The sequence below is a fragment of the Notamacropus eugenii genome, chromosome 3 (genome assembly GCF_028372415.1).
Source record: "Notamacropus eugenii isolate mMacEug1 chromosome 3, mMacEug1.pri_v2, whole genome shotgun sequence".
Lineage (NCBI taxonomy): Eukaryota > Metazoa > Chordata > Mammalia > Diprotodontia > Macropodidae > Notamacropus > Notamacropus eugenii.
The window spans coordinates 41,989,172-42,001,566 of record NC_092874.1 but is presented as its reverse complement, the minus strand read 5'-3'; the positions used below and the strand labels follow the sequence as shown (position 1 = coordinate 42,001,566).

Here is a 12,395-nt window from a genome sequence, read left to right as displayed (position 1 = left end):
TTCATGAAATTATCAAGGAAAACTGCCCTGAGATTCTAGAACCAGAGGGCAAAATAAGTATTCAAGGAATCCACAGATCACCGCCTGAAAGAGATCCAAAAAGAGAAACTCCTAGGAACATTGTGGACAAATTCCAGAGTTCCCAGATCAAGGAGAAAATATTGCAAGCAGCTAGAAAGAAACAATTCAAGTATTGTGGAAATACAATCAGGATAACACAAGATCTAGCAGCTTCCACATTAAGGGATCGAAGGGAGTGGAATAGGATATTCCAGAAGTCAAAGGAACTAGGACTAAAACCAAGAATCACCTACCCAGCAAAACTGAATATAATACTTCAGGGGAAAAATTGGTCTTTCAATGAAATAGAGGACTTTCAAGCATTCTTCTTGAAAAGACCAGAGCTGAAAAGAAAATTTGACTTTCAAACACAAGAATGAAGAGAAGCATGAAAAAGTAAATAGCAAAGAGAAGTCATAAGGGACTTTGCAAAAGTTGAACTGTTTACATTCCTACATGGAAAGACAATATTTGTAACTCTTGAAACTATTCAGCATCTGGGTACAGGGTGGGATAACACACACACACATGCACACGCACACGCACACACACATAGAGACAGAGTGCACAGAGTGAACTGAAGAGGAGGGGATCATGTCTTAAAAAAAAATGAAATCAAGCAGTGAGAGAGAAATATATTGGGAGGAGAAAGGGAGAAATGGAATGGGTCAAATTATCTCTCATAAAAGAGGCAAGCAAAAGACTTTTTAGTGAAGGGGAAAAGAGGGGAGGTGAGAGAAAAACATGAAGTTTACTCTCATCACATTCCACTAAAGGAAGGAATAAAATGCACAGTCATTTTGGTATGAAAACCTATCTTACAATACAGGAAAGTGGGGGATAAGGGAATAAGCAGGGTGGGGGGGATGATGGAAGGGAGGGCAATGGGAGGAGGGAGCAATTTGAGGTCAACACTCATGGGGAGGGACAGGATCAAAAGAGAGAACAGAAGTAATGGGGGACAGGACAGGATGGAGGGAAATATAATTCGTTCTTACACAACACTACTATTATGGAAGTCATTTGCAAAACTACACAGATCTGGCCTATATTGAATTGCTTGCCTTCCAAAGGGAAGGGGTGGGGAGGGAGGGAGGGCAGATTGGCAGACAGGGGCAATTAGAATGCTCGGTGTTTTGGGGTGGGGGGAGGGGACAAAAGGGGAGAAAATGTGGAACCCAAAATTTTGTGAAAATGAATGTTAAAAGTTAAATAAATTAATAACAAAATAAAAAAAAAAATCTAAGTTAGGTACCTTTTGGCCCATCAATATCTCTTCTAGGTCTGTATCCCAAAGATATCATACAAATGGGAAAAGGACTCACATGTATAAAAATATTTATAGCAGCTCTTTTTATGGTGGCAAAGAACTAGAAATTGAGGCGATGCCCATCAATTGATGAATGACTGAATGAGTTGTGGTATATGAATGTAATGGAATACTATTGTGCTGTAAGAAACGATGAGTAGGCAGACTTCAGAAAAACTCGAATATACCGATGCTGAGTGGTGCACAGAACCAAGAGAACATTGTTAACACAGTAACAGCAACATTGTGCAATGACTAACTTTGATACACTTATCTCTGCTTAGCAATGCAAGGATCCAGGACACCTCCAAAGGGCTCATGATAGAAAATGATGTCCACATCCGCAAAAAGAACTATGGAGTCTGAATGCAGATCGAAGCATATCATTTGCGCTCTCTCTCTCTTTTTCTTTTGTTTGTTTCATCTATTTTGTGGTTTCTCCCACTGGTTCTAACTCTTCTTCACAAAATGACTAATATGAAAATAGGTTCAATATGAATATATATGTAGAGCCTATATCAAATTATATGCCATCTGTGGGTGGAGGGAAGGAAGAAATGGGGAGAAAATTCAGAATTCAAAATCTTATGGAAGTGAATGTTGAAAACTAAAAATAAATAAAATTTAAAAATCTAAGTTAGTTTGGAAGTTCCTTATACATTCACATAATTCTCTTCAGAAAAAATTCCATTTTTCCTGCTAAATGAAATGGCTTCCCTTTGTGCCTTCAAAATTTTAATCTTAAGCTCCCATCTCTCATAAACTGAATACATCATGATGAATTTTGGTCCATGTGACCTTACTTATCCTATGGATCCTTCCTCTGGACTGTTTGAAGTTTGCTTTCCCAAAATCTAGGGTGCTTTGTCAGACTATGTCCAATTTTTCTCCCCTTCTCCATTACCAGTTCTAGGAGGAAGTAGTCACTTCCTCTCAATGTTCCCATTATTTCCACTTCAAAGACTAGCTTTTCCTTGTAAATGAGAATCAAATCCAGTATGGAGCTTCTTTGTATTGATTCTTCCCACCTTTAGAAAGATGGAGTTTTCATTAAAACAAGTCAAGAATTCATTAACTGTTCTACTTTTGGAAGTCATTGTTCTAGCAGACATCTGGATAATCAAAGTTTCTCACCACTGTTATAAATCACCCCATCTGTAAATTTCCCCTGACCTTGACCTGTTGACAAAAAAAATCACATCACTCCCTCATTCATCATCTTCACAATACCTTCTTGCCTTTAAGGGGCAGCTTGGTGGTGCAGTGGATAGAGCACCAGTGCAGGAGTCAGGAAGACCTGAGTTCAAATCTCACCTCAGACACTTGACACTCACTAGCTGTGTGACATTTGGGCAAGTCACTTAACCCCAATTGCCTCATCCTGGGTCATCTCCCGTCATCTTGATGAATATCTGGTCACTGGATTCAGATGGCTCCAGAGGAGAAGTGAGGCTGGTGACCTGCACAGCCCTCCCTCACTCAAAACAAAGTCAAGTGCAAGTCATGTCATTATTTCTCTGATGGCATGGTCTTCTTTGTCAGTGAAGGGCAAACATACACACCGTATATTAACGAGGATTCCAAAGAATTCAAAATTGTCTCTTAGTGGGACTTGAGGAAAGGTAGTTGACAGGAAGTACATGTAATGAGATCAAAAGACCTTTGTAGTTCTTTCTAGTGACTCCTGTAGGGAAGGGCTGTGGCAAACTTGCTTGTAGGAATTTTCTCAATTCCTTATCACCTTCTCATCACTTTAGAACCTTGGTAACTACCAACTTCCTTTGCCAGTGTTAAATTGTCTTATCTCTACTATGGATCTTGATAGATTAAGTTCTTTCTTCTTTTCCTTTTCCTTCTCCTCACATCCCTCTCTCCGTTCATCTTGGACCTCTCAGTTTCTCCCAAATTTCCCCTCCCCAAAGTCAATCCTCAGCCTCTTTTGCAATTTTAAAACCTTCCAAACAAGCTTCAAAATTAATTTTTCTTCTCTTCCTTCAAAAGTTCTTCTTTCTCTTTTTTCTGTTCTCTGTCCTCTTCATTTTCTTTCTTCCCTACATTCTTTCAGTGAATACAGGGAGAGACAGAACCAAGAGAGCTGACATAATAGAATTTGCTTAATATTAACAAGAGGCTACAAAGAAGGCTAATCTACTGGATCTCGGAGAAGTATCCTCACATGCTGAATTCAGGGTATTTTGTGGAGGGGATTCTTACTTGGGTTTGGGTTAGATTAAAGCACACACCTCTGAGTTCCTTTCTAGTTCTTAGATTCTACAAATGTTCCCTGCCTTCAAAGAACTTGCTTTTTAATTGGGTGAGGAAAAGACTAACACACCTGAAACAATAATGAGCAATATGAGACAGTGTAGAATTAGTTGCTAAACTGTGTTGTAATGAAGGATGAGACTCAGTCTTTAATTAATAGAGTTAGTAGTGACTCAGTCTTTAAGCACTTGCAATCTGCTCTATCTGGTGTCATCCCTCATGAGGGCTTGTACAGCCTTCTTTCATAAATGAGGCATATGGGGGGGGGGGGCAGCTTCTCCCTTACCTCCCATTCAGAACATATGTAGATAGTCTGCTTTCTGCTTATTGAATAATGATTAAATGTCTTTTAATTGACTGATAAACAGGAATCAGTGTGTGTACAAAAGTCAGAAAGAGATAAAAGCTCTTGCTCTCTCTCCATTGTAACTTTTATAAGGGAGGAGGAAATGATCTAAGCCTAGAGAGGGGAGAATCTTTCCCCAACATGATCACCATAGTGCCTCATCTGGGATAAACATGGAGTCTTTTCAGGGCGTGTATACAGAAAACCTTCACATATGCCTCTTTTTATTCGATTCATTTATCCTTAGTTTTTGATATTCCCTAGTTTCAAATATTAAGTGCTGACGAGCTCAGGGAACAAAGTTTTAAGATCTCCTTACTACCTGCAGAATAAAATGCAACCCTCTTAGCTTAGCATCCACAATATGATATTTGCATACCTTTACAATCTTATTTCACTCTTCTCTCCTTCACCCTCTACCTTCTAGGCAGCTCAGACAAACCACTCACTCTAGCCAACAGCCTCTTGAGGGGATTGGAACAGCAAGTGGGAAATTGAGGGAACTGAGCGAATCACACTGACTGCAACTTGTAACTCAGTTCTGGAGCTAGTTCAGTTTCCTTCCTATTCAATTATGGGTCTAGGCCAATTTCTGTCCTGTGAGAAAACTTTATTCAACTTTGGGAATTAGGAGAAGATTTTGTTGCACTGTTTGAACCCAGCCTCGAAAGGGTGGGAAGCTGGACCACCTCTACCTGCTGCTCAGAGACCCTTCACTAAGGACTTAGGTTATTCTGATCAGAAATCCAGTCGGATGCAAGGAGTTTTCTCACAATTATATGCCTCAAGCAACCCATGTCTTCTTGGAAAACTGTCCCCTCCTGGGAACAACTAACTGACAGCTGTCCCGGGCACTGAGTCAAATGCTTTACAATTATCTCATTTGATCCTCACAACAGTCGTTGAAGGGAGATGCTATTATTATCCTCATTTTACAATTGAGGAAACTGAGGTGTTTCAGTCACATCCAACCTTTTGTGACCCTATTTGGGTTCTCTCTTGGAAAAAGACATTGGAGTAGTATACAATTTCCTTCTCCACCTCCTTTTACAGATGAGGAAACTTGTCTGAGGTTGGATTTGAACTCAGGTCTTCCCAACTCCAGGCCCAGTGCTTTATTTACTGTGCTACCAGTCTCCTAAGGTTGACCTTGGGGCCCATTCTACCAAGCCACACTTATTTCTCAGTCTCCAGAATGGCCCATCTCCACCAAGCCAGCCTCTCTACAATGTCCTCAACACAAACTGCTCCTCCCCTCTTCCATGCCTCTGCTTTGATTATCTCTTCAGTGCCTCATACACTGCCTTACAATTCCTAATTTCCAAACCTTACTTTTCCTTCAAGGCCCAGATGCAGTCCTACTTCTCCATGAAGCCTTCCTAGTTTCACCCAGGGTCTCTTTTCCTCTGAACTACTTCCAGCATCCTTCAGTCTGTACCACACAACTTAGCTCTTCCAGCTGTTCCATTGATATTCACAGGACAGTCACAGACTGTTCCGTTGAATCAACTTAGAATTTGAGGGTGATATAAACACATTCAGGAATTTATTGATATGTACTTATCAACATGCAGAGACATATTAATGATCAGTTTACTATCTGCTGGAGAACGGTCCCATGCTGCACAAAAACCACTTGGCCCCAAGTTGCATTTTCAAAAATCTCATATAGCCTTTAGTTCCATCAGTAAGAAGGATACACTTGGAATTCTATAGAGGGCAAAAAAGAAGGCAAAAATTTACAAATCAAAGAACCAATAGCAGAAGGGGAATATCCATATTAGGTAAATTAATAAATGGGATTTAGCTGGTTTTTTTTTTAATGTAATTTTGCAACCATACAGGGTGGGAACTGACCAGACATCACCAGGGCTGTAATCCATGTCTCAGTTTAATTAATTATGTGGTAATAAAGCTGAGGACAGCTAGGTAGCACAACGGATTGGGCACCAGCCTTGGAGTCAAGGAAACCTGAGTTCAAATTCAACCTCATACACTTCCTAGCTGTGTGACCCTGGGCAAATCCCTTCACTCTGTTTACCTCAATTTCCTCATCTGTAAAATGAGCTGGAAAAGGAAATGGCAAACCACTCCAGTATCTTTGCCAAGACCACCCCAAATGGGATCATGAAGAGTCAGATCTGACTGAAAAACAACTGAACAGCAATACAACTAAACCAGAAATTGTTCTATCACTACCCTTAGCTAAATTCTCCAGGTTATTATGTGACTGTCTTAATAAACTGGTGGCAACACTCAAATTCTCTTACTACAAAGGTCCATCAGAGAACCTTTAGTTCAAATGCCTTATTTTGCAGATAAGGAAACTGAGGCTCAGGAAAGGGAAACCATTTCCCCAGAGTCAAAGAGATTGTGTGGCTTGCCAGTGTCAGAGTTGGGACTTGAACCCAGGCCCTCTGAGTCCAAATCCAGAGCTTTCCCACAATGCCAACCTTTCCATCTTGACTTCCTTTCTGTAGTAGGTAACCCTTCCCTGTCCATAGACTCTGGAGCCATCTTTTCCCTTACAGTGTTCAGAATGGTGTAGCAGAACCAGCACTGGAACTGGAGTCACAAAGCCAAAGCTGATTATCTATCAATTGGGCAACCTTAGGCAGGTTCCTTCTCTCTGGGCTTCAGTTTCCACATGTATAAAAGAACAAGGTGGACCTAAATGTTCATTCTAGCTCTAAATTCTAAGATCCATGAAAGATTTTTCTACTTCTTCTCCACTAGCAAGCTCAGGGGAAGTAAGTCAGGAACCTGCTGAACCAGCTCATGTTGGGCACTCACACCCATTACAGTATTTGCATCATCTGTTTCTTTTCTAGTCAGAATACCAGGTAAAAAGGACATACTCATGAGCTCGAGCCCAGCTGGCTACTTTGCACAATTCTTTGCACACAACTGTTGTTGTTGTTCTCTTTGTCCTTCCCACTTGAGGAGGACATACAAGTGAATTGGATTTAAGTGAATAAGGACTGTGCAAAATCACCAGCCTCACTTTCTCCTCCAGAGCCATCTGGGTCCATCCAGATATGGATCAGGACAACTGGAGCGGGAGACCTTGGTCTTTTTAAGCTAAGGTCTTTAATAGGTCTCAGTTTGACTCAGGCAACACCCACTTAGGGATAAAGGTTAGGTAAGAAATAAAGCAGAATACTAGTAAAAAAAAAAAAATCAATCTGGGAGGGGAAGATCCTTAGGATTTTCAGCCAGAACAGAAACAATTGCTATTTATTTTTACTCTGAGCCAATCAGAGCCAAAAAAGACCAGGTGAAGCTGGGATCAATCACTGAGAGCCAGGATGATTTGCATTTAAGGTTGGTTTTTAAGAAAAAAAATCTAGCCCATAAATTCCAAAATATCTTGCAAGGTTTCAGGATCAAAATTTACATTCCTTTGTGCTTAATAAATGCTTGTTAAATTTAATTGAATTAAGCAGCATCACTCAGTCAGACTTTTAGTGACGATCACAGGAAGATTGTCTCAGTTCTGGACCTTTTCATTTCTAACTTAGCTTAGCTCTTTACTATTCTATATTTGGACTACTGTACCCCCAGCCCTAGGGCTTTTCCCTCCCCTCTCTGACTGAAGAGGGTTGAGGATAGACCTAGGAAAGATCCTCCTAGCCTCCTTATTTAAGGAGTAGGCTCAGGGCTGCCACCTCATTTCTCACCTGGCTGCTCTCTTTACCTGAAATACCATTCTCACAAATACTAGACCCTTAGTTTTCTCCTAATCTAAATCTATCCAATAATTAATGCCCAGACCTATGAAACCTTTTCTAGTCATCCAATCTGGAAGGAATCACTTCCTCTTCTGAACTCCCATAGAATTTATCTTTTAGACTACTCATTTGCCACTTATTGATTTTTTTTTTAAAGCCAAAGAAAACAAAGTTTATTAAAGATTCGCCTAATTGGGTTGCCTCTTAAGGAACCTAAGCATTTGTAACGCTTGTATTCACAAGTGGGCCAGATAGAATCCCAGCTAGACAGAGTCTGAGCTGGATTGCATCTGGGCGCCTTCATGGAGGCAGGATGGAACTTAAATACAGAAAAGAGTATAGGAGGGGTCTGGGGTGGGCGGTGGTCTGGTAGTTCAAGGTGATGGGAGGAGGGGTTTAGGAAGGGTCAGGAGGAGAAGTCCAAGGAGGGTCAAAGGCTGGAAACACCTGGTGGCTATCACGAGACAGACTAGGAGGCAGACTAGGGGGCGCCTAGGTGGGCAGCAGGTGGGGCAATCCAGAGATCTTGATAGGGGCAGTATGGAAATAGATACAGATCTTGATGGGAGTGGTTGGCAGCCTGGGGCATGGGGTTTTGATGGGATCAAAGGTAATGAAAAACCCATGGGCTTCCTGAGACTGTCGGAACAAATGGTAACATTAGATTTGAGTAAGAAAGGCCAGATTAAGTGGTGTTGACCTGAAAACTTGTTAAGAAAAGGCAACAGGCTAAATGCATACATTTTATGATTTAATTAATTAATTAATCAATTCCCCATAAAGAAAACGGTTTCATAGCACTATGGAGCCAGGATCAGAACTGGCTGACTTAGTACAGAAATCGACTGTCTTAAGTACATTTTGCCATGAGAAAGGAATTCTCTTAGATTGACACATTGTAAACAAAAGTGGCGTCAGTTGGGTTTTATGATCCCAAGCTATGGGCATCTTCATTCTGTAGCATATCTCTGTGATTTAAGATAAGGAAAAGGTCCCATCACCCAGATAACAGACATCCTGTCCTAAACAGGCCTTTGAATTTGGTATCTTAACAGAGTTTGACAAAAGCTGAAGTTACAACCCAAGGTATCTGTGTTTTTCCTCTAAACAAAGGAGACTATTAGGTCCAGACTCTTCTTAATTCAAACTTTGGCCCTTATTAAAGTCTAAAATTTATATTAAATATTAACAGTGGGAAGATTCAAGGGGAGCTCAAGGAGGCTCCCAGAGTCTGAACCCCATCATTCCCCCCTCAAACAGATTGAACCCAAATTCTTTTGGGGTAAAGGGCGAAGGTCTCAGCTTCTGAAACTTCTTCCTGCTCACAAGGGGTGTAGAGCTGTCCCTGCATTGATGGGTCCTGTTCAAGGGGTCAGACTTCAGAACCTGGGTGGTTCCAGGTCCAGTGGGCTGGAGACATTGGATTCAGACAGAGGTTGGTGTATAGCATGGGCTGTCATCTGGAAGTTAATGGCTTGCACTCTAGAAAAGACAAACCTAGCAAGGAGGTTAGGCAAACACACACCAAGAAGGTACAAAAGGAGTATAAAGAAAAGACAATTTCCCTGGCATAAAAGATAATTTCTCTGGAGAGAATTAAAGATGACTGTGGCAAGGCCAAAACATAGAAGGGCATGTTTGATAGGGGAGTTTTTTGCTGTCAGATATCCCCTTTCTTTCCAGATTGCTCCATGGGCATGTAGAACAAGGAAAGCATATTTTGAGTAAATAAAAACATCAACTGGCCTGGGGTCAGGTCCTAAGAAATGCGTTAAGACTCCCAAAGCCTGTCCTCTCCTTTCATCGACATACAGAGTGAAAAGTTTTCCCATATTGGGTAGGTCTAGTGATGAGGTGGTGATCAAATTAGTTTTCAGAGTCTCAAAAACTTTAGCCTGGTCTGAGTAAGGGCCCGGAGCAGGGTCATAAAGGGGTTTAGCAATAACATCAAAATTAGCAATCCAGAGTCTACAAAATCCAGTCATTTCTAAAAACACTCGAACTTGTTTCTTAGTGGCTGGAACAGGGATAGACAGGATTGTCCTTTTTCTCTCAGAGGCTAAGGAGAGAGAGATGGGCTTGAGTTCATGGCCCAGACAGTTTATGGACTGGCATGCTATCTGGACTTTGTTCAAAGAGACCCTATAGCCTCGAATGCTGAAGAAATTAAGGGCTTCTGTGGCAGCAGCCAAAGAACCTGCCTGGGTGGGGCTACAAATAAGAATATCATGCATATGCTGAATTAAGCTACCGTCTGCTAGTTTCAGGTGCCTTAAATCCCTTCCCAAAGCCTGGCCAAATACAAGAGGGTTAGCTCGAAAGTTTTGGGGCAAAACTGTCTGCGTTAACTGATATGGACTTGATTCTCCAGGAAAAGTACATTCAAAAGCAAAAATTAATTGTGAATATTCTCTATTAGGCTTTTTTGCAGGAAGGGTTGCAGTGTTGCATGGACATAAACAAGGGACAAATATTCTATACTTAAGGAATTTTTCAATTAAAGGTTGTAGTCCTTCCCAGGTCTCAGTCTTAATCAGATACTGGCTGAGATGGGGGAACACTTTAGGGTCTGGGAGGCTAACAACAGCTGGGGTGGCAGAAGTAGCTCTCTCTGGAATTCCAGGGTCCCAAATATTTAGCCTGACTGTCTCCCACACTCTCAAGCAAACCGGGGAAGATGTAGTGAACAGAGGCAAAAGGGAGATGGGAGGTTTAACTAGAGAAAATTGGCTCCCCAATTTCACCATCAGGTCCCTTCCCAACCAGGGGGCAGGGTCAGAGGAGGGCATAAGGAAGGAGTGTTTAAACAACAGATTCTCAAGCAGGCTGGGGAGGGGGTATGTCTGGAGACATTCCTTAGTTTCCCCTTCAATGCCTATGACCCAAGTGATGAAGGGACGGGTAGGGCCAGAGTAACTGGTTAAAGCAGAGAACTTAGCCAAGTTAAAGGGGGTAACCTTACCTTCAGCCTTTGTTTTTGCCCAGGGCTTGGCAAGAGAGGTAGAGAAAGTGGGAGCACTGCCAGCACCCAGGCTTTCCCGTCGTTCCAAGTCTTTAGAAGACTGGAGAACAGGGTATTGGGGGACGGCTCCACCACTTTTCCAACCTTGGGGATAATCCTTCCTTCAATGTCCCTTCTGGTCACATGGGCACAGTTCCACAGGCATTGGTTCCTGGGGCTCCCTCTGGCGGGGCGCCCTGGAGGAGCACTCCTTGGACCAGTGACCCTCCTTGTGGCAACGAAAGCAGGTTTCCCCACTGCCCAAGTAGCCAGCCTTCCTCCAAGGGGGCACCCTGGAGGGGTGCTCCCTGGGTCTTTTCCTGGCCAAGGCAGCAGCCAAGAGTCAAGCATGCTCCCTGGCCCTGGCCCTTCTCCTTCGTCCTCTTTCCTCTGCTGCAACTAGACCTCTGTTGTTAAAGACTCCAAAGGCCATCTCCAGTAACTGGGCCTGAGGTGTTTGGGGTCCCATTGCCAATTTCTGCAGTTTCCTCCGAATATCTGGGACAGACTGATTAATAAAATACATGCTAAGGATTGCTGCCCCTTCTATGGAGTCAGGATCCAAATTTGTATGCTTTTTAATAGCTTCTACTAGCCAGTTTTGAAAAAGGGCAGGGTTTTCCTTTTCTCCATGAGTAATTTCCCTAATTTTTTGAAAATTTACTTGTTTTTGAAATGCAGTTTTTAGGTCTTCTAACAGGCAAATTACCATAAAGACTCTCTTTTCCCTGTCCTCACTCTTTTGATAGTCCCATCTGGGGTCACTCATGGGAACAGCAGCTGCTCCTGGGGGGTATTTTATGGGATTATTGCTAGCCATATGATCCCCAAACTTTTGGGCATGTTCCCAAATTCTCCCCTTCTCCTCAATGGTACAACAGACGGAGAAAAGAATATGCAGATCCTTCCAGGAAAGTTCAAATTGTAGGGATATGTCCTGTTGACCTGAAAACTTGGTTAAAGAAAAGGCAACAGGCTAAATGCATACATTTTATAATTTAATTAATCAATTCCCTATTAAAGATAACAGTAACATAATGCATTATGGAGCCAGAAATGTTCTGGCTACCCAGTGCAGAAATCTTCTGGCTTATATACATTTTGCTGTGAGAAAGGAACTCTCCTAGTTGAACAAATCATAAATTCAGTAAGACAAGACAATTAACAAAGTAATGTTGGTTGGGCCTTGCGATTCCAGGCTGTGTAAACATATGTCTCGGTGACAAGGAAAGAAATCCCACCACTAGTGAGTGGCAGGCTTCCTGCCCCAAACAGATAACTGACATAGGAAAGGGTAAACAAAGTTCAATAGAAATTACAACCTAAGATGTCTATATTTTCTTTACCATTAATATGCCATAACACAGTATGTGTCTATAGATAACAAGATATAAAGGAAAGTCCCATTATTCAAGATAGTGTCCCAGGTTAAAGGTCTCCTAAGGAATGTAGAGCCAGCCTTGGCTGGCTTTTGCTGACATAGGAAGAGGCATTCTCTGAGTTTGCTTCAGAGAGAACAAAGAGATTATTCCAAAATTTTATATTAAACATTTATCAGTCCCTAAAACCCTCAGTAAACCTAGTGGGGTCTTCCGAGTATCTCCCCAGTTTCTCTTTAATCTGCGTGAGATCCCAAAGAGAGAGCAGAACATGCACCCTGGTTGTCCCACTGGGTGGGGTAGG

At 42.0% G+C, this 12,395-nt stretch overlaps 1 long non-coding RNA gene across 1 annotated transcript; it reads right to left on the bottom strand.

Moving 5' to 3' along the window:
* Positions 1–8,449: 8,449 nt before the first annotated feature.
* Positions 8,450–11,913, bottom strand: LOC140532641 (uncharacterized). The gene is made up of 2 exons (XR_011976609.1): positions 10,674–11,913; positions 8,450–9,193 (listed from the first exon to the last, which is right to left on the bottom strand). It is a non-coding gene; the product is annotated as an uncharacterized lncRNA (long non-coding RNA).
* Between the last annotated feature and the right edge of the window lie 482 nt (positions 11,914–12,395).